The 23,444-nt window shown below is 46.4% G+C and overlaps 2 non-coding genes across 2 annotated transcripts; both read left to right on the plus strand.

Moving 5' to 3' along the window:
• The first annotated feature begins 9,776 nt into the window (after nucleotides 1-9,776).
• trnah-gug (transfer RNA histidin (anticodon GUG)) lies at nucleotides 9,777-9,848 on the plus strand. Its single transcript has one exon. It is a non-coding gene; the product is annotated as a tRNA-His (tRNA).
• Nucleotides 9,849-20,638: 10,790 nt separating this feature from the next.
• trnah-gug (transfer RNA histidin (anticodon GUG)) lies at nucleotides 20,639-20,710 on the plus strand. Its single transcript has one exon. It is a non-coding gene; the product is annotated as a tRNA-His (tRNA).
• Nucleotides 20,711-23,444: the final 2,734 nt, after the last annotated feature.

The following is a 23,444-nucleotide window of genomic DNA, read 5'->3' on the forward strand; positions in this document are numbered from 1 at the left end:
CGTGGGGTGGGGAGAGAGACTCTTGGGGTGGGGTGGAGGAGAGAGACTCTTGGTGTGGGGTGGGGGAGAGAGAGACTCTTCGATAGGGGGTGGGGGAGAGATACTCTTGGTGTGGGGTGGGGGAGAGAGAATCTTGGACAGGGGATGGGGGAGAGAGACCCTTGGGGTAGGGGAGCGATTCAGGGGTGGTGGGGGCAATGAGAGAGACCCTGGTCCAGGGAATGGTGAGCGGGGGAGCTCTCCAGTCAAGGGTCAGGGTGGCAAGACCCCTGAGGTAGGAGTGATGAGGATTGAGGAGATAACCCTGGATGGCACAACGCTCCCACTGTTGGGCATAGGGTGGGGGAATAATTTAAAAACCATTGCCATTCACCCCATTGGAGGGCCACAGTAGTTTTAGGGTTGCAGACAATTTGCATCTGTCTCGGGCTGTTGACACTCAGCTGGATCAGGGTGCTCTGCTGATTTGGGATTTTCCCCACAATGAGGTACCGGTGTCAAGAGCAGGTTCACAGCATTGAAACTAATAAGCATTTATCAACACTGAGCATTGCGTTATCGGGGATCTGAGCTGGAGCCCTTCTACTCTGCATTATGCAATTCAAACCCCCTCAGTACAGAATCATAGAAAGGTTAAAGCACCAAGGGAGGTCATTCGGCCCTTTAAGTCTATGAATTTTGAAAAATTAAAACCAATGCATCACTGGCCACTTCTTTTAAGGTGGAGATGCCGGCGTTGGACTGGGGTGAGCACAGTACGAAGTCTTACAACACCAGGTTAAAGTCCAACAGGTTTGTTTCGATGTCACTAGCTTTCGGAGCGCTGCTCCTTCCTCAGGTGAATGAAGAGGTATATTCCAGAAACACATATATAGACAAATTCAAAGATGCCAAACAATGCTTGGAATGCGACCATTAGCAGGTGATTAAATCTTTACAGATCCAGAGATGGGGTAACCCCAGGTTAAAGAGGTGTGAATTACATCAAGCCAGGACAGTTGGTAGGATTTCGCAGGCCAGATGGTGGGGGATGAATGTAATGTGACATGAATCCCAGGTCCCGGTTGAGGCCGCACTCATGTGTGCGGAACTTGGCTATAAGTTTCTGCTCGGCGATTCTGCGTTGTTGCGCGTCCTGAAGGCCGCCTTGGAGAACGCTTACCCGGAGATCAGAGGCTGAATGCCCTTGACTGCTGAAGTGTTCTCCGACTGGAAGGGAACATTCCTGCCTGGTGATTGTTGCGCGAATGAACGGACATCGCGCAACAATCACCAGGCAGGAATGTTCCCTTCCAGTCGGAGAACACTTCAGCAGTCCAAGGCGGCCTTCAGGACGCGCAACAACGCAGAATCGCCGAGCAGAAACTTATAGCCAAGTTCCGCACACATGAGTGCGGCCTCAACCGGGACCTGGGATTCATGTCACATTACATTCATCCCCCACCATCTGGCCTGTGAAATCCTACCAACTGTCTTGGCTTGATGTAATTCACACCTCTTTAACCTGGGGTTACCCCATCTCTGGATCTGTAAAGATTTAATCACCTGCTAATGGTCACATTCCAAGCATTGTTTGGCATCTTTGAATTTGTCTATATATGTGTTTCTGGAACATACCTCTTCATTCACCTGAGGAAGGAGCAGCGCTCTGAAAGCTAGTGACATCGAAACAAACCTGTTGGACTTTAACCTGGTGTTATAAGACTTCGTACTGCACTTCTTTTAAGACACTCGGATGAATTCCATCAGGACCCGTGGATTTATCAGCTCACCATTCTAACAATCTGTCTGCCAAGTACCAATTCTCTGCTGATTGTAATTTTTCCAAATAACTCCCTCCCTTTCAATTCAATGTCTTATGGTCTTATTCCTGATTTAGAGCCACTTCTGGGATGTTACATGTGAAATGAAATGAAAATCACTTATTGTCACAAGTAGGCTTCAAATGAAGTTACTGTGAAAAGCCCCTAGTCGCCACATTCCGGCACCTGTTTGGGGAGGCTGGTACAGGAATTGAACCATGCTACTGGCCTGCCTTGGTCTGCTTTCAAAGCCAGCGATTTAGCCCTGTGCTAAACCAGCCCTTCTAGTGAAGGCTGATGCACAATACTGGTTCAATTTTCTGTCACCTCCTTATTTTCTATTATTAATTCCCCATACTCACTTTCTATAGGACCAATGGTCACTTTGTTAACTCTTTTCTTTTTAAATATCTATAGAAACTCTTCCTCTGTCTTTAAATGTTTATAAAATATATTTATTAGAATGTCACATATTTCAAAACAGACACAACAAAGTTAGAAATTGGGTGGCACGGTGGCACAGTGGTTAGCACTCCGCCCTACAGTGCTGAGGTCCCGGGTTCGACCCCGGCTATGGGTCACCATCTGTGTGGAGTTTGCACATTCTCCCTCTGCCTGCGTGGGTTTCACCCTCACAACTCAAAGATGTGCACACCAACACAAATCCCTCAGCTCCAGGAGCACCACAGGCATCAGCAACTCGACAAAGGCATCTCCCTCGGATATCAGACCCAACTGTACTCATGCAAAAGCCAAGAGCGGATACTTCATACCCAGCACTACAAAAAAAAAAGAACGTCCACGAGAACTCCAGCTCTAAGGGGACGTTACATACATACCCCAAAATGCAATCTATCCCCAATCAGACCCGGAACAGAACTAATATCGATCACATAACCAAAAAATGAAGAGAGGACCGAGAACAAGTCCAAGTTCTCAGACCCATTGAAGAAGAGTGAAAATGGGCAGCACAGTGGTGCAGTGGTTAGCACTGCTGCCTACAGCGCTGAGGACCTGGGTTTGATCCCAGCCCTGGGTCACTATCCGTGTGGCGTTTGCACATTCTCCCAGTGCCTGCGTGGGTTTCACCCTCTCAACCCAAAGATGTGCAGGTTAGGTGGATTGGTCATGCTAAATTGCCCCTTAATTGGAAAATAATAATTGGTTACTTTAAATTTAAAAAAAACAAAGTTAGAAAATAATATACATAGGGAGAGCGGTAAAAAGGGTTCAATATACATGGGCACAAACTGGAATAGATCATCACAACTGGCTCGGTAAAATCATTGGGCAAAACTGATTATTCCCGTGACCCCACCAGAATCAAGGGAAGAACTGGGTAAAGGCATAAAAACTTGACATGACAGGTCGGTGCACACCCTCCCACGCTGCACTGCTCACGGCTAGATCAGGTGCACACCAACACACAAATCCCTCAGCTCCAGGAGCACCACAGGCATCAGCAACTCGACAAAGGCATCTTTCTCAGACATCAGACCCAACTGCACTCATGCAAAAGCCAAGAGCGGATACTTCATACCCAGCACGACAAAAAAAAAACGTCCACGAGAACGCCAGCTCTAAGGGGACGTTACATACATACCCCAAAATGCAATCTATCCCCAATCAGACCCGGAACAGAACTAATATCGATCATATAACCAAAAAATGAAGAGAGGACCGAGAACAAGTCCAAATTCTCAGACCCATTGAAGAAGAGTGAAAATGGGCAGCACAGTGCTGCAGTGGTTAGCACTGCTGCCTACAGCGCTGAGGACCTGGGTTTGATCCCAGCCCTGGGTCACTATCCATGTGGCGTTTGCACATTTTCCCCATGTCTGTGTGGTCTCACCCCCCACAATCCAAAGATGTGCAGGGTGGGTGAATTGGCCACGCTAAATTGCCCCTTAATTGGAAAAAAAAATTTAAAAAGAGAAAAGATTAGAACTTCCAGAACCAACCCTCCAGATAATAAGAGTTCAGGACCCAGCCCAGGTCCTGACTCATCACAGCACTCATGGGACCATAACCCCAAGGAAACCGCTCAACCGTCAAGACGTTCCCCCCCACACACCCACACACCAACCGGGTACCAGGCAACCCACTCCACCAACCAGGAACACCCAGGAGAAAAGCCAACACCACTATAAATATTCAAACTGGACCCAATCCTACATGAACACTGAATCCCAGCTGGCTTCAATGTGGCCAGGATTGAACTTTGTCTCCAAGTAGCTCAAGAAAAGCAAGGGCAAAGTGAGAGGTACGTGGAGACCAGAAGAGCTAATCATTAGCACTCGTTCCCCTTGGTTTCTGTGGCTATTAGCACCCCACTTCCCTGGGTTTCTGTGGCTATGACTCATCTTTCATTCTCACTCCACAGTACAAATATTCCCCACATTCCCCATATTTTCTGACTGTTAGCTTTGACAAAGAGTCATTGGACTTGAAACGTTAGCTCTTTTCTCTCCCTACTGATGCTGCCAGACCTGCTGAGATTTTCCAGCATTTTCTCTTTCGTTTCAGATTCCAGCATCCGCAGTAATTTGCTTTTATAAGAGCTAATCACATGGATAACAGGGAGACTGCATCCAACCCAAACCCCACACTTTTCAGGCAATTTCCTGACCAATGCCAACAAAGGGGAGAGCCAACCATCCAGTCTACAAGGGGGCATCTCACCTACCCTAGGGAAAAAATAGCTCATCCAAGTATCCAGACACCCAGGGGAGGGAGAGAACCCAGCCCACCAGATCCCTCCTTCCCCGAAGATACTTCCAGAGGAGGGCACCCCCGATCCCCTGGGACAACAGGATACCAACTAGGGTGTCAAACCTGGCCTAGTCCAGCACCGTCCTAAAGCAAAAATGCAAAGGAAATGATGTCCCCAGGACTTCTCACAACCCTAAACCTATATCCCACCTATGCAACCCCATCTAGGGCAAGGTACCACTCACACTCACACAAGGAGAGAAAGGATAACACTCCAGCCCTAGCCAGGAGGGAACCCCAATCCAGAATAAGAAGAACCATCAAGACATCTACTTGACGTCCTGGGAGGGAAGTCTGGTCCTCGTCCTCCTCCCCCAACCGCAAGAGACCCCCCTCCCCCCTCACCCCCGCCACCACCACCACCACCACACATTTCTAAATACTTCTCCACCACTGAATTTAAACTGATTGGCCTGTAGTTGCTGGGCTTAAATTACACCTTTATTTGTGACATGTAAAAAAAAGGAAAGGAAATTAAAAAGAATAAGGAAGGCAGGGTTTTATTTCAACAGTGTTTCTCACTGTTGAATTGTAGCATTGCGGTTAGCAGGGTAGCACGGTAGCATTGTGGTTAGCAGAATTGCTTCACAGCTCCAGGGTCCCAGGTTCGATTCCTGGCTTGGGTCACTGTCTGTGTGGAGTCTGCACGTTCTCCCCGTGTGTGCGTGGGTTTCCTCCGGGTGCTCCGGTTTCCTCCCACAGTCCAAAGATGTGCGGGTTAGGTGGATTGGCCATGCTAAATTGTCCTTAGTGTCCAAAATTGCCCTTCGTGGTGGGTGGGGTTACTGGGTAATGGGGATAGGGTGGAGGTGTGGGCTTGGGTAGGGTGCTCTTTCTAAGAGCCAGTGCAGACTCGATGGGCCGAATGGCCTCCTTCTGCACTGTAAATTCTATGAAAAACAATCACGCAATGTCCCAAAGTGTTTTACAATGTTGTAAATGTAGGGAATATGACAGTCAATTTGTGGATGATTTCCCACAAACAACAATGTGATAATGACAGGGCCCAGACCTGTTTATTGAAACTTGGTTCCTTTCTACCTCTTGCTGTTGTGTTAAAATTCTTTGTTAAAAACCGAGGAACAGGAATTTAGCCCCTTAAGCCTGTTCCCCCATTCAGTGAGATCATGGCACATCTGTGACAGAATAACCCTCTGCTCCATAACAGTTTGAGTTTCAAATGTCTGTAACACAGGAACATGTGTCATAGAATTTCATAGAATTTACAGTGCAGGAGGCCATTCGGCCCATGGAGTCTGCACCGGCTCTTGGAAAGAGCACCCTACCCAAGGTCCACACCTCCACCCTATCCCCATAACCCAGTAACCCCGCCCAACACTAAGGGCAATTTTGGACACTATGGGCAATTTAGCATGGCCAATCCACCTAACCCACACATCTTTGGACTGTGGGAGGAAACCGGAGCACCCGGAGGAAACCCACGCACACACGGGGAGAATGTGAAGACTCCGCACAGACAGTGACCCAAGCCGGGGATCAAGCCTGGGACCCTGGAGCTGTGAAGCAATTGTGCTATCCAGAATGCTACCGTGCTGCCCTACTGTCACTGATCTACTGTCAATATTAAATACATTTATAAAACAAGGTGCAGTGTTTTTTCTACACTTTCATATAAGAATTTGAGATTTCAGGTATTGTCCGTGAATTAACTTTATATTGAGTTCCTGCTTTTTATTTGACTTCTCTTAGGATGTCTCACCTGGTACCACTCCCTGTGCCCTGCCCCATACAACTTGGTACAGTGAAAGCTGATACATCAGGGTCGCAGTTACATCAATTTGTTAGAGAGGGCAACCACACCAAAGTGAAAAAAGTCCTAAAGAAAGGTGGGAATCTTGCAATTGGGGATTCTGTATTAAGGTTAGACTTGGACTTTGGATTTACTGTATAACTTTAGAGAATTTATTATTTCTATTAAGAAAGACATGGACTTAATATTATGCTGTCTCTGTAAATATCTTCATATAAATCCCCACTCCTAACAGAGCTGAACAATTTGCATATGAAACAGTGATCATGGAATCATAAAATACTACATCGCAAAAAAGGGTTGTTTGCCCACAAAGTTTGCATGATTGTTATTCTCCCGTTGGACAACCTGGTCTGAAGTCACATTCCTACTCCCTGACCACAACCATTAATTTTTCTCCTTTTCAAGCGGGAAAACTAGTTTCCTTTTTAAGTAAATCATGGACTGTGCCTCACCACACGTATAGATGATGCAAAAGAGAAGTTGATAACTTTTGTCAGGGACTCATTTGCAACATTTTATACAATGTAGCTTCTCGAATCACATTGCTTAGTCAGTTGAATTAAACTATATAGACACAGAAATTTGTTGATTTAATCCTGGTTTGATTTGAATGCAATAGGGAGAATACAATTGACCATAACACCCTGGGGAGGGGGAGTATCAGTGGATCCCCACTATTGACTGCTATCTTGCTAGAAAGCAGCAAATTGCTTGCAGACAGTTCCATTAAGATGCTTCTGTTGGCATCAGAAACTAACATCCATATTCTACCAACATTGTTTTATGGATGTGGCTAATAATATAACGTTGATTGAGGGATAGATATTGGCCAGGACACCAGGGATAGCTCCCCTGCTCTTTGAAATAGTACCATGGCATCTTTTACCTCCACCTGAACAGGTAGCTGGAAACTCGGTTTAACATCTCATCATAAACAGCCCCCAACAATGCAGTGCTCCTTTGAGTATTGCACTGAAGTGGCATACTCGATTTTATGTGCTGAGACTTTAACCAAAACCTTGTGGTTCAGAGGCAAGAGTACTACCAACAGAGCCACACCTGCCGAGGAAGAAGGGTTTTGAGAAGGACCATGGGGTTTAGGTGGCTAAAGATATTGCTGTGAAAGATGGGAACAAGGGTGTGGATGCATAAATGGCCAGAGAAACACACAGACAGTTCCAGGAATGCGATGGGTTGGCGGGGGTGGTTTGGTTGTAGTGCAGGAGGAGGTTACATGGATATGGAAAGGTGAGGGCATGGAGGGTTTGAACATAAAGACGAGAATTTTAAATGGGTGGCATTGGAGCCAATGTGTGAAATTGTCGAATTGGGAGGTGCCGGAATAATTTGGGGCTGTAATAATTCCGCTTATCTTGATAGTGAGTGTTTATGGGCTGTGAAAGCGGAGCCATTACAGCCACAAATGATCCCATCACCTCTCGACCTCAACAAGTGGCAATTAATAATAATAATAATAATAATAATCTTTATTAGTGTCACAAGTAGGACTGAAGTTACTGTGAAAATCTCCTGGTAACCACACTCCAGCACCTGCTCGGTTGCACTGAGGGAGAATTCAGAATGTCCAATTCACCTAACAGTACGTCTTTTGGGACTTGTGGGAGGAAACCAGAGCACCCTGAGGAAACCCACGCAGACACAGGGAGAATGTATAGGCTCCGCACAGCGATCCAAGCCAGGAATCGAACCTGGGTCCCTGGCGCTGTGAAGCAACGATGCTAACCACTGTGGTACCATGTTACCGCTGTGCTATTGTGGAAAGTGAGCTTTACCTCACCCACAGTCAAAAATAAAATCGATCTGTATACATACAAAATTGGCTGAGTATCTCTTTTGAGTCAGTTTCACAGCCAGTAATAAATACATGACTTGGAATCTGGGGATAGGCTGTGTGAGTTCAACTTGTTAATCAGCATCACATTGCCATGTTACAGATGGAGTAACCGATTTTATTTATTTGCTGGCCTTTCTCAAAATGAAATGTATGTGCTGATAACCATTATTTGTTACCATTTCTTGTAATGTACATGATATATTTAAGCAGTTATACTATTGTAACATAACTAAACAGCAGTGAAACAAATTCTTTCAGTAACAATAACAGCAGCATCAGCAGACACTGAAGTTAGTACAGCACTTGTTTGTTTTCAGAGAACACAGCAGAAGGGGTAAATCTGTCACCCACTGAGTTTCCGAAATATGGAATCATTGATTTAGCCCTTCTCACTGATTCGTCTAGAATACATAACTTGATTGTTGCAATATCATGAATTAAGCAACATTGTTCAGTTTGCTCTGAATTTCTAAACATACTTAACGTGCAGCATTAGAAGTGTACAGGAAATTGTTTTTGTTCATTAAAGTGGCAAAGAGCGATGCAGGCAACAGGGTCCCAGGTTTGATCCCAGATCAGTGCCTAAGTCAAGGCTTCCAATTCAACTGGAGGTTGCTGTGAGCTCAAATGAGTTGTACTGGTCATGATGTGTCGTAGGTTGTTCTTATGGCGACTTACAAAGCTGCCAACTGATAACAGAGGAGCAGGGTAATTTTATATAAGTGGATCCTTTCCTTATCCAGCGTACAACTTAGCTGCAACACGTATTTTCCAGTGCAGCAGCGGTGTGCTCTGCTCTGAATGCAAATTTGCGACAACACCCGCAAGCACTGCCGCTCTCACCAACCTGATCACAAAAACACATCAAATGCTTCCATGTCTGCACAGGGAGGAGCTCAAAAGACGACAAGATCGAGCAAGGAGAAAATATGTTATCAGAGATATTATTAAACTAGGTTTTTGACGTTTTTCCGGTTGGCGGGTGACAATTTAAGTAACTTTCGGTGTGTTGAAACATCGTTGAAACGTTGTCTCGTTGAAACATCTCAGGACATGTCTTAGTTTTATTCAGCTGAACATTCATGCTCCCAAAACCATGATTGTATGTTTAAATGTTCGCAATAGCCTCGTAAAAGGAATGCTTAATTTTGAGGTGCGGTTCCTTCATTGGCGATGACAAGAAACAATTCATTGCTTTTATTTCGAACATGCGGTGCTTTTCTCAGCAGCGAGATCAGCAACATTGAACCTAAAATGGGTTTGGCTGTGTCTGCGGGATTACTGCCTTTACCCTGGCGAAACTTTCTGATGGCCCTTCAAGTGTGTCCGGCTGCTTAGTTTACCCGCGTTTCTGTATTTTGGAGCAGCTCTCTGCAAAATAAAAAAACAATTCTTATTCATATCAAGCTAAGTTCCAAAGCAGGAAGTTTCAGTTAAGATTTTTTTTGTGAACCACGTTCAATTTCATTGGTCGTTCGGCCGTGTTTAGTGACGCACTATCACAGGATGAAACTTCCTGTTTGTTCTGTTTGAGGCTGATTTTCAATCAGGCGTCCAACGGCCCATGTAGCACGCCGTGATCGTATAGTGGTTAGTACTCTGCGTTGTGGCCGCAGCAACCTCGGTTCGAATCCGAGTCACGGCATTGCGGATAAGCAATGACACGGCAATGGGTCTTCGTTTTGATGCTTAATAAAATTCTATAATCATTTTATATTAAATAAGATGTTCAATCAGAACATTTATGTAAAACATAGTTCATTTATTACAGGCATAAAAATATGTTTAGGCTTGTTTCAGAATGCAGCCTTTTAATTTCTGCTCAGCTGCAAGACTACCGGGGTGCTGAGGTCCAGTCCTACAATAACCATTATTTCTGTCAGAATTGAGCATAGGACTTCAAAGTGGGAGTAAGCCATTCGGCCCCTGGAGCATGCTCCACTATCTGTTAAGAGCATGGCTGATGTGATTATGGCCTCAACTCCACATTCCCACTACCTTAATACTATTCAATGACCCTACCTTCACTTGGGAAGAGAATTCCAAAGACTCATGATCCTCTGAGAGAAAAATAATAGTTCTCATCTCCGTCACATGGGAGACATTTTATTACTGTCACAAGGGGAAACATGCTTTCAGCATCCACCCTGTCAAGTTCCCATAGGATCTGATGTGTTTCATTCTTCTATCTAAACTCCCAATAGATACAGGACCAGCCTATCCAACCGTTCTCCATCCCCATCCCAAGTACCAATCAGTGAGCCTGCTCTGAAGTGTTTCTATCCCATTTATGTTGTTTCTTAAAAAAGGAAGCATAAACTACCCAGTATTCCAGGTGTCTCGCCAACACCCTGTACAACTGTAGCAAAACATCCCTATTTTTATATTGCATTCCCCTTGCAGTAAACAACAACATGCCATTCACTCATTTTACCTTTCTGTGGCTACAGAAGTCTTGGCAGTCAAGCTTGATGTCTTGTTTCCAACAAGGTCAAAGTGCTTGTGAAAAAGTATATATTTTAGTTTTAAAATAAAGTAATTTTTGGAAATTTAATTTGCTACAGGCTGAAGCTCCTGAATCAATTTTCTAATGAACCAGCCTTGAAAATGTGTAACAATCTGGGCCGGTCAATATGTGGAATAGTGTCACTCATATTCTGCTTCAAGCTGAGATGTTTAGAATCAGTTTTCTATCAGCAGGTCCATAAATAAGAATGGCCCACTTTTGTAGAATTATAGAATGGTTACAGCCCAGAACAGTGCAATATGAACAATGTATGTTGATTGAACAGAATTATCTTTTTAACAAAAATATGCTAAGTTTGTAATGTTCTCTTTGCTGAAGTGGAGCATCTCAGAGTGTATCATTTTTTTCCAATTAAGGGGCAATTTAGCATACTGTCTGTGACCCGAGGCCAGAATTGAACCTGGGTCCCTGAGGCAGCAGCGCTAACCACTGTGCCACCATGCCGCCATTTGCAATTCCATTCCCCTTGGTGTACATGGCCTTTCCCCATTGAGCCTTGGCTGGCGGCAAGCATCCCAGGAGGTCCCGGGTTTTTGCACAACTGAAGAGTTTGAGAGCGGAGGTGATTTTCTTGCAGAAGACGCATTTCCGGGTGATGGATCAGGTTAGGCTGAGGAAATGGATGGGTGGGGCAAGTATTATACTTGGAGTTTGACTCAAAGTTGAGAATGGTGGCCATTTTGTTGAGCAGGAAAACGGTTTGTGGGGGCCAGGGAGGTGCGTGATCCGGGTTTGGGATAGTGAGTGGGGTGTTAGAGGGGACGCATGTGGTGTTAGTCAATGTTTACGCGCCTAACTGGGACGAGGTGGGGTTTGTAAAGAGGGTACTAGGGGCGATTCTGGACTTGGATTCGCACCAGCTGATCATGGGAGGGAATTTTAACTGTGTCATGGAGCCAAAGTTGGACAGGTCGAGCCCCAAGTCGATGGCAGGTCGAGGATGGCGAGAAAGCTGAGAGGGTTTATGGATAGAAAGGGGATGGTGGATCCGTGGAGGTTCAGAAACCTGGGAGGGAGGACTCCTTTTTCTCGCATATGTACAAGGTGTACTCTAGAATTGATTTTTGGGTGGTGAGTCGGGCGGTGCTGATTGGGGTGGTAGGGGCGGAATATGCGTGAATTGTGATTTCGGACCATGCGCCTCATTGGCTGGAGGTGAGGCTTAGTTCGGGCAGGTGCAGAGGCCGGGATGGAGGTTGGAGTCGGACCTTCTGGCGGACAAGGCGTTTTGTGAGAAAGTGAGAGTGGCGATTAGGAACTATGTGGAGCTTAATCAGAATGGGGGGGTGTCAGTGACCATGCTCTGGGAAGCTTTGAAGGTGGTGGTCCGAGCTGAGATTATTTTGTTTAAGGCACATGGGGGATAGGAGGAGGAGGGAGGAGCACCAGCAGCTGTTAGACAAGATAGTCAAGGTGGTAAGGAGATATTTGGTGGCCCTCACAAAGGAGTTGCTGGCGGAGAGGAAGAGGTTGCAGGGGCAGTTTGACAGCTTGACGATGAGCAAGGCGGTGGGGCAGCTACGGAGGTGAGGGGGTGCAGGAGAGAAGGCGAATCATATGTTGGCCCACCAGTTGCGGCGTCAGGCAGCATCTGGGGATATTTTGCAGATAAAGGCGGAGAAGGGGAAGTTGGTGTCGGAGCAGGAAAAGGTAAATGAAGTGTTCAGGAAGTACTATGAGAAGTTGTATAAGGCCGACCCAGTGGGGGATATGGGTCAGTTTCTGGATAGGTTGGAGTTCTAACAGCTGGAGGAGAGGAAGAAGCAGGCATTGGAGGAGCTGTCGGGGCTGAGGGAGGTGATGGATAGTATCAGGGGAATGCAGTCAGGGAAGGCTCCGGGGCCAGATGGATTTCAGGTGGAGTTTTCTAAGCAATTTACGACAGTTGGGGATGTTTAGTGAGGCGGTGAAGAGGGGTGAGTTGCCAGCAACGTTGTCTCAGGCGGGGATTTCGCTGATCTCAAAGAAGGGGAAGGACCCACTGGAGCAGGCATTTTCAAAGTAGGGGTCGCGACCCGCGGGTGGGTTCGGGCGGGTGTCGAGAGGGTCGCAGAGCCGGCATCGCGGCGTTCCCAATCGCGAGAATTCACATGCAACAGTGCCAGCTGTGAACGGCTTTAAACATGGTGGCCGTGACCAGCTAAAAAAATGTGGGTGCACTGCGCATGCATGCCCGCTCATCAGTGCGCATGCTGCCCGGGAGTGTTGGAACCTGAACCGGGGTCAAAGTGTGATCGCGGCATGGCGGGGTCTGACTGCGTGGTGATCACCGATGATGAACAAGGCTATGACCTCGATTTTTTGCATCACTTAACATTACTCAAATGATCTGGAGAGAAAATATATCCTTCATGGTTTAATCATGGACAGAACTGAACGTTTGGCAAGGAATATGATGGAAATTCCTTGCCAAAAAGGGCAGCACGGTAGCACAAGTTGAAAGGGCAGCACGGTAGCACAAGTGATTAGCACTGTGGCTTCACAGCGCCAGGGCCCCAGGTTCGATTCCCCGCTGGGTCACTGTCTGTGCGGAGTTTGCACGTTCTCCCCGTGTGTGCGTGGGTTTTCTCCGGGTGCTCCGGTTTCCTCCCACAGTCCAAAGACGTGCAGGTTAGGTGGATTGGCCATGCTAAATTACCCGTAGTGTCCATAAGGGTTGGGAGGGGTTATTGGGTTGCAGGGAAAAGGTGGAAGTGAGGGATTAATGTGGGTCGGTGCAGACTCGATGGGCCGAATGGCCTCCTTCTGCACTGTATGTTCTATGTATGAAATCATCACATCGTCACCCTCTCTATACTGAAGAGTGGCTATAAGTTTTTTGCTGACCTTTTAGACTACATTAAAACATTGAATTGAAACAGTGACCAGTCAATCCCAATGACGGTGGACTTCATCCGCTTGAAGAGTTACTGTAATGATCTTTCAACAGAGGAGCTACTCGGAGTTTACGAACTGAAGTACAAAGTCCACGCTTTCCTCCTTGAGAAATTGTCCTCACTGGCTGATTCGTTTGCTGATGAAACTGGGATGCTAACTATGTCTTACAGTGCGGCATCTTTTCAATTCTAAATGAACTGAACCTCGAATTGCAAGGTAAGGATGATGATTCCTTTCAGCACATGTTCACCACACTGCTACGACACATAGAAGAAAACAGCATTAGTAAGGAAACTGTCAATGGACTGGCAAACCTGACTCCAAATGAAGCTGACTGAACTTCTGCGCCTCAGTTTTGACAGCATATTAAAAACATGGCGCAAGTCAATGAAACTGTCAGCATTCTGGAGTAGCGTATCAGAGGATTATCCAGAGCTGAATAAAACAAGCATTTTGTTGCTTTTGTCCTTCACAATGACCTACATGTATGAGGTTGGATTTTCCGCCCTCACAAAGATGAAGACAGCACAAAGAAACCGGCTGAATCCTGCACCCAATATATGCATAGCGTCTCCCCCTGTAAACCTGATTGGAGTGAGATTGTGAGGACCAAGCAGACTCACTCTCGCATTAAAGGTAAGAGAAAATGGTGGTTCACGAATGTCGGCCGGCGTGGGTTACGAAGGTTGGCTGGTTGGTAAAAATGGGTCCCCGGAAAAGAAGTTTGAAAAACACTGCACTGGAGTGTGGGTTGAGCACGGATGTGAAAGCACTGGCGGAAGTGTTGGCGTGTAGGTTGGAGGGGTGTGTGCCAGAGTTGTTTGTAACAGGTTTTGTGAAGGGTAGGCAGCTCTCCAGCAATATTAGGAGGCTGTTGAATGTAGTTATGATTCCATCAGGAAGATGGGCACCGGTGGTTATTGTATCCATGGATGTGGAAAAGACTTGACCGTGTGGTAGAGTGGAGGTACCTGTTGAAATTCTGGGTGGGTTTGGGGCGAGGTTTGTGGTGTGGGTGGGTCTTTTGTATGTGTCTCTGGTGGCAAGTGTGCATAGAAACGAGACGAGTTCAGGGCATTTTGGGCTGCACAGGGGATCGAGATGGGTGCCCACTGTTGCCGTTGTCATTTGTGTGGTCATTGAACATAGAACATACAGTGCAGAAGGAGGACAATCGGCCCATCGAGTCTGCACCGACCCACTTAAACCCTGTTGCTAACTTTTGGTTGGTTCAATTGGCTCTGTTTTATAACCTTTGCTCTAGAGTTGCCAGGTATCTTTATGAAACCGCCACGAGGTTCAAGTTCAAGTAATGATCAATAACTCAACACAACAATTAGTAAGATTCAAATCAAAACACATTGATAATACACAGTCAATCGCTACTCATGCATAAATTCTACTTAATAAACTATCTCTATAACTAACAGGCCTATACTTAGCTTTGGACTGGCCCACCAGGTCAGGGGAACAAATAGCCTTTCATTCAGGTCCTGAGTCTACGGGATTCAAAAGCTGGTATGGACTGGTAGCTAGGAGCGCCTATCTCGTAGCGAGCGTTGACTTGAGACTTACTTGCTTGGAGGCCGCTGGACAGGTCACTCTCAGGGGTTGCTTCGCGTTGCTGAGTGACCCTGTCAAGAAGGACAATTTGAACTTGGGGGCTTTATTTTATAGTCCCCAGGGGCTTCCCGCCCTTCACGTACCTGGTTCCAAGTGATTGGACTACTTTCTGATCACTTGGATCGATTTCTCCAATGCTGGAGCAGTTCCCTGATCGCTAGGCGGTCCCTAAATGTTCGTTGGCCTTCCTTTGTCTTGGCTCCTGCTGGCGCCGAGGAGTCTGGCTTGGCTTTATTTACCTTAACTGTTGCCATTGTGCCTGGGAATCGCACATTACTATGTAGATGGCTGCTACATTACTATGCAGATGGCTGCTGTATTACTATGCAGATGGCTGCTGGTTTCAGTGCTGTCTGGTTTCTTACAGGTTCCAATACACATGATTTCTGTATTTGCTAGTCTTTGCCTGTGTTGGCTGAATTTCCCTTCAGCCTTTGCGGTTCTCCATTTTAAGTCGGGAAGTGGTCAACTCAGGTGGCTACACTCGAGTCTGCACCGACCCACTTAAGCCCTCACCTCTCCCCTATCCCCGTAACCCAATAACCCCTCCTAACCTTTTTGGCCACTAAGGGCAATTTAGCATGGCCAATCCACCCAACCTGCACCTGTTTGGACTGTGGGAGGAAACCGGAGCACCCGGAAGAAACCCATGCAGACAAGGTGAGAACGTGCAGACTCCGCACAGACAGTGACTCAGCGGGGAATCGAACCTGGGACCCTGGCACTGTGACGCCACAGTGCTAGCCACTTGTGCTACCGTGCTGCCCATCAGAACAGATGACCTGTAGTTTGTGTCGAACCCGCTGGAGAGTATGGGCAGAATTATGGGCCTGTTGGGGGATGTCTGGGGAGTTTGCCGGGTACAAGCTGAATGTAGGGAAGAGCAAGGTGTTCCTCATGAATACAGCGGGGTGGGGGGTCAAGTTGGAGGTACTTTTGTTGTAGCCATCTGGGATGGCCACTTCCGATTACAAAATGGACACTTTGCAAAGATTGCAGGGAAAATGGACAATACTGAGAAAACAAGCAAGTTCAGGGTTTGTCTGTTGATTAGAGCTGCAGCTCCCAAACAAGACTGAAACTGCAAAGCTATTACCATACTAATGAGCCATCTCCGGGGACGAAAGAGTAACATTTAAGTAAACGATACCAAGGCAGACACCCCGGCGCCAGAGGAAACCAAAACAAAGCAGGCCAACGGCCACCTAGGACACGCCCAGCCATCAGGGCACCCACCCCTTTATTGGAGGAAATCAATAGGAACGATTGAGAAACGGCCCAATTACTTGGGTCCAAGTTCAAGGCCCGCCCAAAAGCGCGCAAAGCCCCTTTGGGTATAAGAAGGAACCCCCAAGAGAGAATCATTTTCTTGGCTCCGGCTCTCATCGAGGAGAGACCTGCCCAAAAGCTGCACCAGAACAAGTAAGTCCAAGGTCAACACACGCTACCAGACAGACTACCTTAGCTGTTATCCCGTACCAGTTCCACCCCAGCAGCCTCAGAACCGAACAACGGCCATTGTTCCTCTGACTGAGTGGGCACCCAAAGCTAAGTATAGGCTTTAGCAGTAGTGATAGTTTAGTCTGTAGTATTTATGCATAATTATATTTAACTGTGTGTGTAAATAAATAAGCATTTGACTTTGAACTAACTAACTGGTGTATCAAGTCTTTGATCAGTATTCGGTTTGAACCTTGTGGCGGTATCGAAAGATACCTGGCGACTCTCGAGCAAAACGTAATTAGAATTAAGGAAGGCGACCATATTGACCGCCATATTCAGAGCCAAATAAAGAGAAACACAATTAGCAACACTGTTTAAAATGGCAAGAGAGCGGTTTAGGTATTTGGGGATTCAGGTGACGCATGAGTGGGCAATGATGCGAAGGTGGAACTTGACAACGTTAGTGGAGGAACTTAAGGGGGAACTCAAGAGGTGGGAAGCATTGCACTTGACTTTGGCAGGGAGGGTGCAGGTGGTAAAGATGAATGTGCTGCTAAGGTTCCTGTTTGTCTTTCAGAAACTCCCAATCTTCCTTTTTTTCTGGAGGGTGGAGTCACTAATTTTGGAGTTTATATGGGCTGGGAAGGTACTGAGGGTGAAGAGGGCCCTGCTACAGAGGCAGAGACAGAGTGGGATTGGCGCTGCTGAACCTGATATGTTATTACTGGGCTGCGAATGAGGAGAAGGTGAGGCGTTGGTGGTCGGGGGGAGTGGATTAGGTTGGAGGAGAAGTCCAGCAGGGGTTCTAGTTTGAGGGCACTGGTGACGGCCCTGTTATCGTTAGCCCTGGGGAAGTATACGGGGAGTCCGGTGCTGCAGTCGACTAAAGAGTATGGAACCAGTTGACGGAGGCATTTTAAGTTGGACAAAATGTTGGTGCTGGCGTCACTGTGTGGGAACCGCAGGTTTTAAACGAGGAGGGATGGAGGGATGTATGGGAAGTGGAGGGAAGGGGGCTGGAGCGGGTTAGGGTATGCTCTCGGAAGGGAAGTTTGTGGGGCTGGATGAGTTGAGGGAGAGGTTTGAGCTGCCAAGGGGTAGCGACTTTAGGTACATGCAGATTTAAAAAAATTAATTTACAGGATGTGGGCGTCGCTAGCTAGGCCAGCATTTATTGCCCATCCCTAGTTGCCCTTCTTGAACCACTGCAGTCCTTGAGGTGTAGGTACATCCACTATGCTGTTAGGGGAGAGTTCCAGGATGTTGCACCAGTGACAGTGAAGAAGCAGCGATATATTTCTAAGTTAGGGTGGTGAGTGACTTGGAGGGGAACCTCCAGTTGGTGCAGTTCCCAGGTATTTGCTGCTCTTGCCCTTCTACATGGTAGTGGTCGTGGGTTTGGAAGATGTTGTCTAAGGAACCTTGGTGAGTTACTGAAGTGCATATTGTAGATGGTACACACGGCTGTCACTGTTCGTAGGTGGTGGAGGGTTTGAATGTTTGCGGAAGGGGGAGCAATCAAGCGGGCTGCTTTGTCCTGGATGCTTCTTGAGAGTTGTTGGAGCTGCACCCATCCAGGCTAGTGGAAAGTATTCCATCACACTCCTGACTTGTGCCTTGTAGATGGTGGACAGGCTTTGGGGGGTCAGGAGGTGGTGAGTTAATCGCCATAGGATTCCTAGTCTTTGACATGCCCTGGTAGCCACAGTATTAATGTGGCTAGTCCAGTTCAGTTTCTAATCAGTACTAACCCCAGGATGTTGATTGTGGAGGATTGAGCGATGGTAATGCCATTAAATGTCATGGAGCGGTGGTTAGATCCTCTCTTGTTGGAGATGGTTATGGGGCGTGAATGTAACTTGCCACTTGTCAGCCCATGCCTGGATATTGTCCAGGTCTTGCTGCATTTGGAAACTTCGCGTAAAAGGAGTGGCAGGCATTCTCTAAGTTGCTGGAGAACACGTTGATGGAGCAACTGCTGCTTCCTGACGATTTGTGGGAGGGTAAGATTAAGGACATATCGGGGTGGTTGGGGAGCAAGGCAAGGCACAGGTGATGAGGATAAAGTGTAAGTGGGAGGAGGAGTTGGGGAGGGAAATAGGTTGGGGACTCTGGTGTGAGGCGATGTGGCGGGTGAACTCAACCTCCTCCTGCACGAGGATGAGCTTGATTCAGTTCAAGGTGGTGCACAGGGTTACACATGACTCGGGCGAGGATGAGTGGGTTCTTCCAGGAGATGACCAATGGGTGTGAGAAGTGTGGTCGGGGATTGGCGAATCATGCTCACATGTTCTGGGGTTGCGAGAAGCTGGAGAGCTTTTGGAGGCGGTGTTTGGGATGTTATCCAGGATAGTGGGTGCTGAGGTCACCTCTGGTGGCAATCTTTGGGGTTTTGGAGGAGCTGGAGCTGCTGGAGGGGGAAGGGGGCCGCTGTAGTGGCCTTCGCCTCTCTGATTGCCTGTTGAATTGGAGGTTGGATAGGCTGCCGGGAGTGCCGGCCTGGCTGGGGGATTGTACGTCCTTCTCCGGCTGGAGAAGATTAAGTTCGAGTTGAGGGGGTCAGAAAAGGGTTTTGAGGTGCGGTGGAGGCAATTCATTACTTTATTTGAGGAGCTGTATGTCGCGGTGGGAGGAGGAGGAGGGTTTAAAAGGGGGGAAAACTGCACAAACTTAACTAAGCTTTGATGGTCTGTGTATTTTGTTGATGTGTATGTTGTGAATAAAATATCTTTAAGCTTGAGTGCATCCCTCAGTACGTAGTGCTGAACCATGGACTGTGCCAGTCTGCAACACTGGGTCGAGGACAATTCTTTGCACTGGAAGACCAACAATCTTTGGGCCAAAAAGTCCAAAGAGCAGCTTTCATTGAGTTGATGATCCTCCAGCTGCAGTGTGCGTCCCTGGGAACCGCCAAGGAACATTAACTCCATTTCTCTCTCCTAGTATGTGGAGAGACTAGAAATATTGTGATTGTTCTCATGATGGCAGAGAAGGTTTGGGGGGATATTTAAATAGGGTTCTTCAAACTTATTAAGGATTTTTAGACAGTAAATAAGACAAAAAAACTATTTTCATTGACAAGTGGCATTGTGACTAGAGAACATGGATTTAAGAGATGTGGCAAACCAGAGGGGAGATGAGAATTTTTTTCAAGCAGTGAGTTATAATGAACTAGTATGTAGTCCCTGAAGGACTAGTGGAAGTAGATTCAATAGTAACTTTTATAAGAAAATTAGATCAATAAATTAACTGATTCGTTGCTTCAATCATTCAATTTATTAACAAAATCCAATCATTTCAAAGGTATATAAAAAGATATCCTGAGAGTTAATCAACCTCTAATTAAACTGAACATATTTCTTTGTTTAATGTTGGTTTAGTTTATTGAATTAGGTTGTTTGGTGTGCAAATTCAATAATCAAGCATAATATTTATTGTACACATTTGTAAATATTGTGTTCAGTAAGTAGTATGTCTGGAATTTTGAATTAACTACCTTAGCCAGCTGCTGTGATAATTTGAGGGAACTTTAATATTTACTTATATTTCAATGTTTTTCCTAGCATCCGTTTTATTATAAGATAATGATTGATATGATGGATGAATTTGTGATATTCATCAGCCTCCAGTATTGAACATTATTCATGTGTGATTGCTGATTGTCCAGAGAGCTCGGGCGATAGAACCACAAGGCAGAGTATTTACAGCCTACTGCCTGGGGCACAGACAAAGGTTCTGGCTTCCTCTGCACAGAAACGAAATAAGAGTAGTCATTGGTAACTGGAGGCAAGCAGAGGGAACAGATACCTGGTCAACATGTTAGGGAACTGGCTATTGTTGTAATGTGAGACAATGTATCAGTGACATAGCAAGAACGGACATATATATCATTAATAACTTAGCTGGACATATTGTGTCACTTGACACCAATTTTCAGCCGTGCACATTTGTGGCCCATGTAGCACGCCGTGATCGTATAGTGGTTAGTACTCTGCGTTGTGGCCGCAGCAACCTCGGTTCGAATCCGAGTCACGGCATTGCGGATAAGCAATGACACGGCAATGGGTTCTGTTTTTTTTCATGAATACATATTATTAATAATATGGTGAACGTCTGTACACAATTTTATTGTAGCATTTTAACCAATTCTCTCCCTTTACTCTGGATATGTGAAATGGGAGCGAAGTAACCTTTGAAACACATGCAAAATAATGTCAGTGGAGAGAATAATAGTTAATGTATGAGGGGGTATGTTGCCTGACTGACCTGCTGACTGTTCCCTGCATTTCATGCTTTAAATCATTCTTAAAATACGATTTCTATTTGTTAATGTTCAAAGCAACACTAGTAATGGAATATGTGTGTTGCAGGCTGGCCCGACACTGAGCTTTATAAAGTTCCGTGCTGCCTCAGGTTGACATTATGCTGCGATATGTTTGATCCAGTTCATAAATGTCATTCAGGTAATTTAGTGAATTTCCTCATAATACTCAGAATTAAATCTTCGTAATTGAGATATTTTTATTGCGATCTTGCCAGCGGTAGGCGGTCACAATTCCCAAACAGTAATGTGTTGCATCTAGCTTCCAGGAGGCGAGAAAAAGTTGATTAATTCCTTCATTGTCATGTTATTAAAAGTGTTACAACAAGGGAATTTTACACCAATTCAAATCCTTTAGATGACGTATCGTTAAGTGAATAAGAGTTAAGGCTCCTTTTTATCACGTTATTCACGTGTGATCGAGCGGGGGGAGAGAGAGAGAGAGCACGGAACCAGTGCTGGTCTTGTCCTCACGCCATGCCACCACTGCCAGTTGCCATCAGAAAATACTTCCAAGTCGTGAATAGGAGCATTCTGAGCTCAATAGTACAACTCCGCCCCATTCATCCTCATTTCCGATTGCACGAACTGAGTGTTATTCAGATTAGGATTTAAATATTATTAGTGCTTGATTCTCCTCTGTTTCACCTATTGTTGAAAACTGAATTTGCAGAATAGATTTATTGAAAATTATTTAAATATGGTATAGAAATAAATTACATAGGCACACTGTGATGTGCATCCCTTGCATTCCCAAGCTAGAGTGTGCCATTAAATAGTTAAGATTAAGACTCTTTGGGATCGTTTCTATCGTTTTTTTCCTCAAGAAATGTGGTTTTGCCCCCTCAAAATATATACTTTATTCATAAAATCTATCATAAACATTTTGAATTGGCTTGACTGTACATTTCCATCAGAGTTACACATTCTCTTGACTTTCTGGGCGGTAACTTCAACTGCATCATTGATGCGGCTGGACGATCCAGCAGAGCCAACAGCAAATTAGACGCTACATCCAGGCTCCTGATGGAAACGGTAAAAGACGCCGAGCTGCTCGACGTCTTCAGCAACCCTTCAGACGGAGCGCAGCGTAGATGCACATGGTCACGGCCAGACGGGTCCGTCCGCTCCAGAATAGACTTCTTTGCGTCCCGTGCTTTCACGGTCAGGTCCACCGTCGTTAAGCCGGTGTTCTTCTCTGACCATTGCCTCCTACTGGCCGACTGCCACCTGCAGGAAAACCAGGGGGCGGGCAGGGGGACATGGAAGCTGAATGTAAAACTGTTGACTCCAGAGAACCTCGAGGAACTTAAAAGGGATTACAAAGGTTGGAGAACCGTGAAACCCCTCTTTGACTCTCCACATCTCTGGTGGGAAGCAATCAAGGGGAACATCAAAAGGTTCTTCATCCTCAAAGGCATTCAAAAGGTGAGAGAGAGACGAGGGGCCATGTCCAGGCTCCAGAAATGTATGCAGAATTTGCTCCAGCTGCAGTCGATGGGGGTTGAGGTCAAGGAGGACCTCCAAGAGGTGAAGAGCCATCAAGCCTCACTCTACACCTCGGAGGCCTCCAAGGTTATCTTCCGTTCCAGAGTCCGCTCCGTGGAGCAGGATGAAAAGTGCTCACGCTTCTTCTTCCAAAAGGTGCACAGAGAGACCTCTGTGATCAGCAGCCTGAAGAAGATGGCTCTGTAAAGTCATCGCAGTCTGACATCCTGAGGATCAGCAAATCCTTTTATGCCGGACTGTATGATCTGAAGCCAACAGATAACACTGTTTCCCAGACCTTCCTGTCATCTATCACGGAGGTCTTAGGCCACAGCGAGCGGGAAAACCTGGACAAACCGCTAACTCTGGAAGAGCTGACAAAGGCCGTCAGGTCCTTTGAGATGAGTAAATCGCCTGGAAGCGACGGCATCCCGGCTGAGTTGTATTCGGCTCTGTGGGACTGGATGGGCCCAGACCTGCTGGAAGTGTACGAGAGTATGCTTCTGGACGGCAGCATGTCAGAATCCATGAGGAAAGGCATCATCACCCACATCTACAAGCAGAAGGGCGAAAGGGAAGAAATTAGAAATTGGTGACCCATTTCACTGTTGAATGTGGATTATAAAATTCTAGCCAAGCTCATCGCCAATCGGAGATTCACCCTGACCAGACCTGTGCTGTACCCGGCAGGAAGATCTCTGAGCCTCGCGCTACTCAGGGAAACGATTGCCTACGTGCAGGACAGGAAGGTGGACACCTGCCTCATCAGCCTTGACCAGGAGAAGGCTTTTGACAGAATATCGCACACCTACATGATGGATGTGCTCTCCAAAATGGGGTTTGGGGAGGGAATTCGCAATTGGATTAAACTGCTCTTCACAAACATCTATAGCGCAGTCTCAATCAATGGGGGTGGGAATCAGAAAAGTTCCAGATCAAATCTGGAGTCAGGCAGGGCTGCC

The sequence above is a fragment of the Scyliorhinus torazame genome, chromosome 12 (assembly GCF_047496885.1).
Source record: "Scyliorhinus torazame isolate Kashiwa2021f chromosome 12, sScyTor2.1, whole genome shotgun sequence".
Lineage (NCBI taxonomy): Eukaryota > Metazoa > Chordata > Chondrichthyes > Carcharhiniformes > Scyliorhinidae > Scyliorhinus > Scyliorhinus torazame.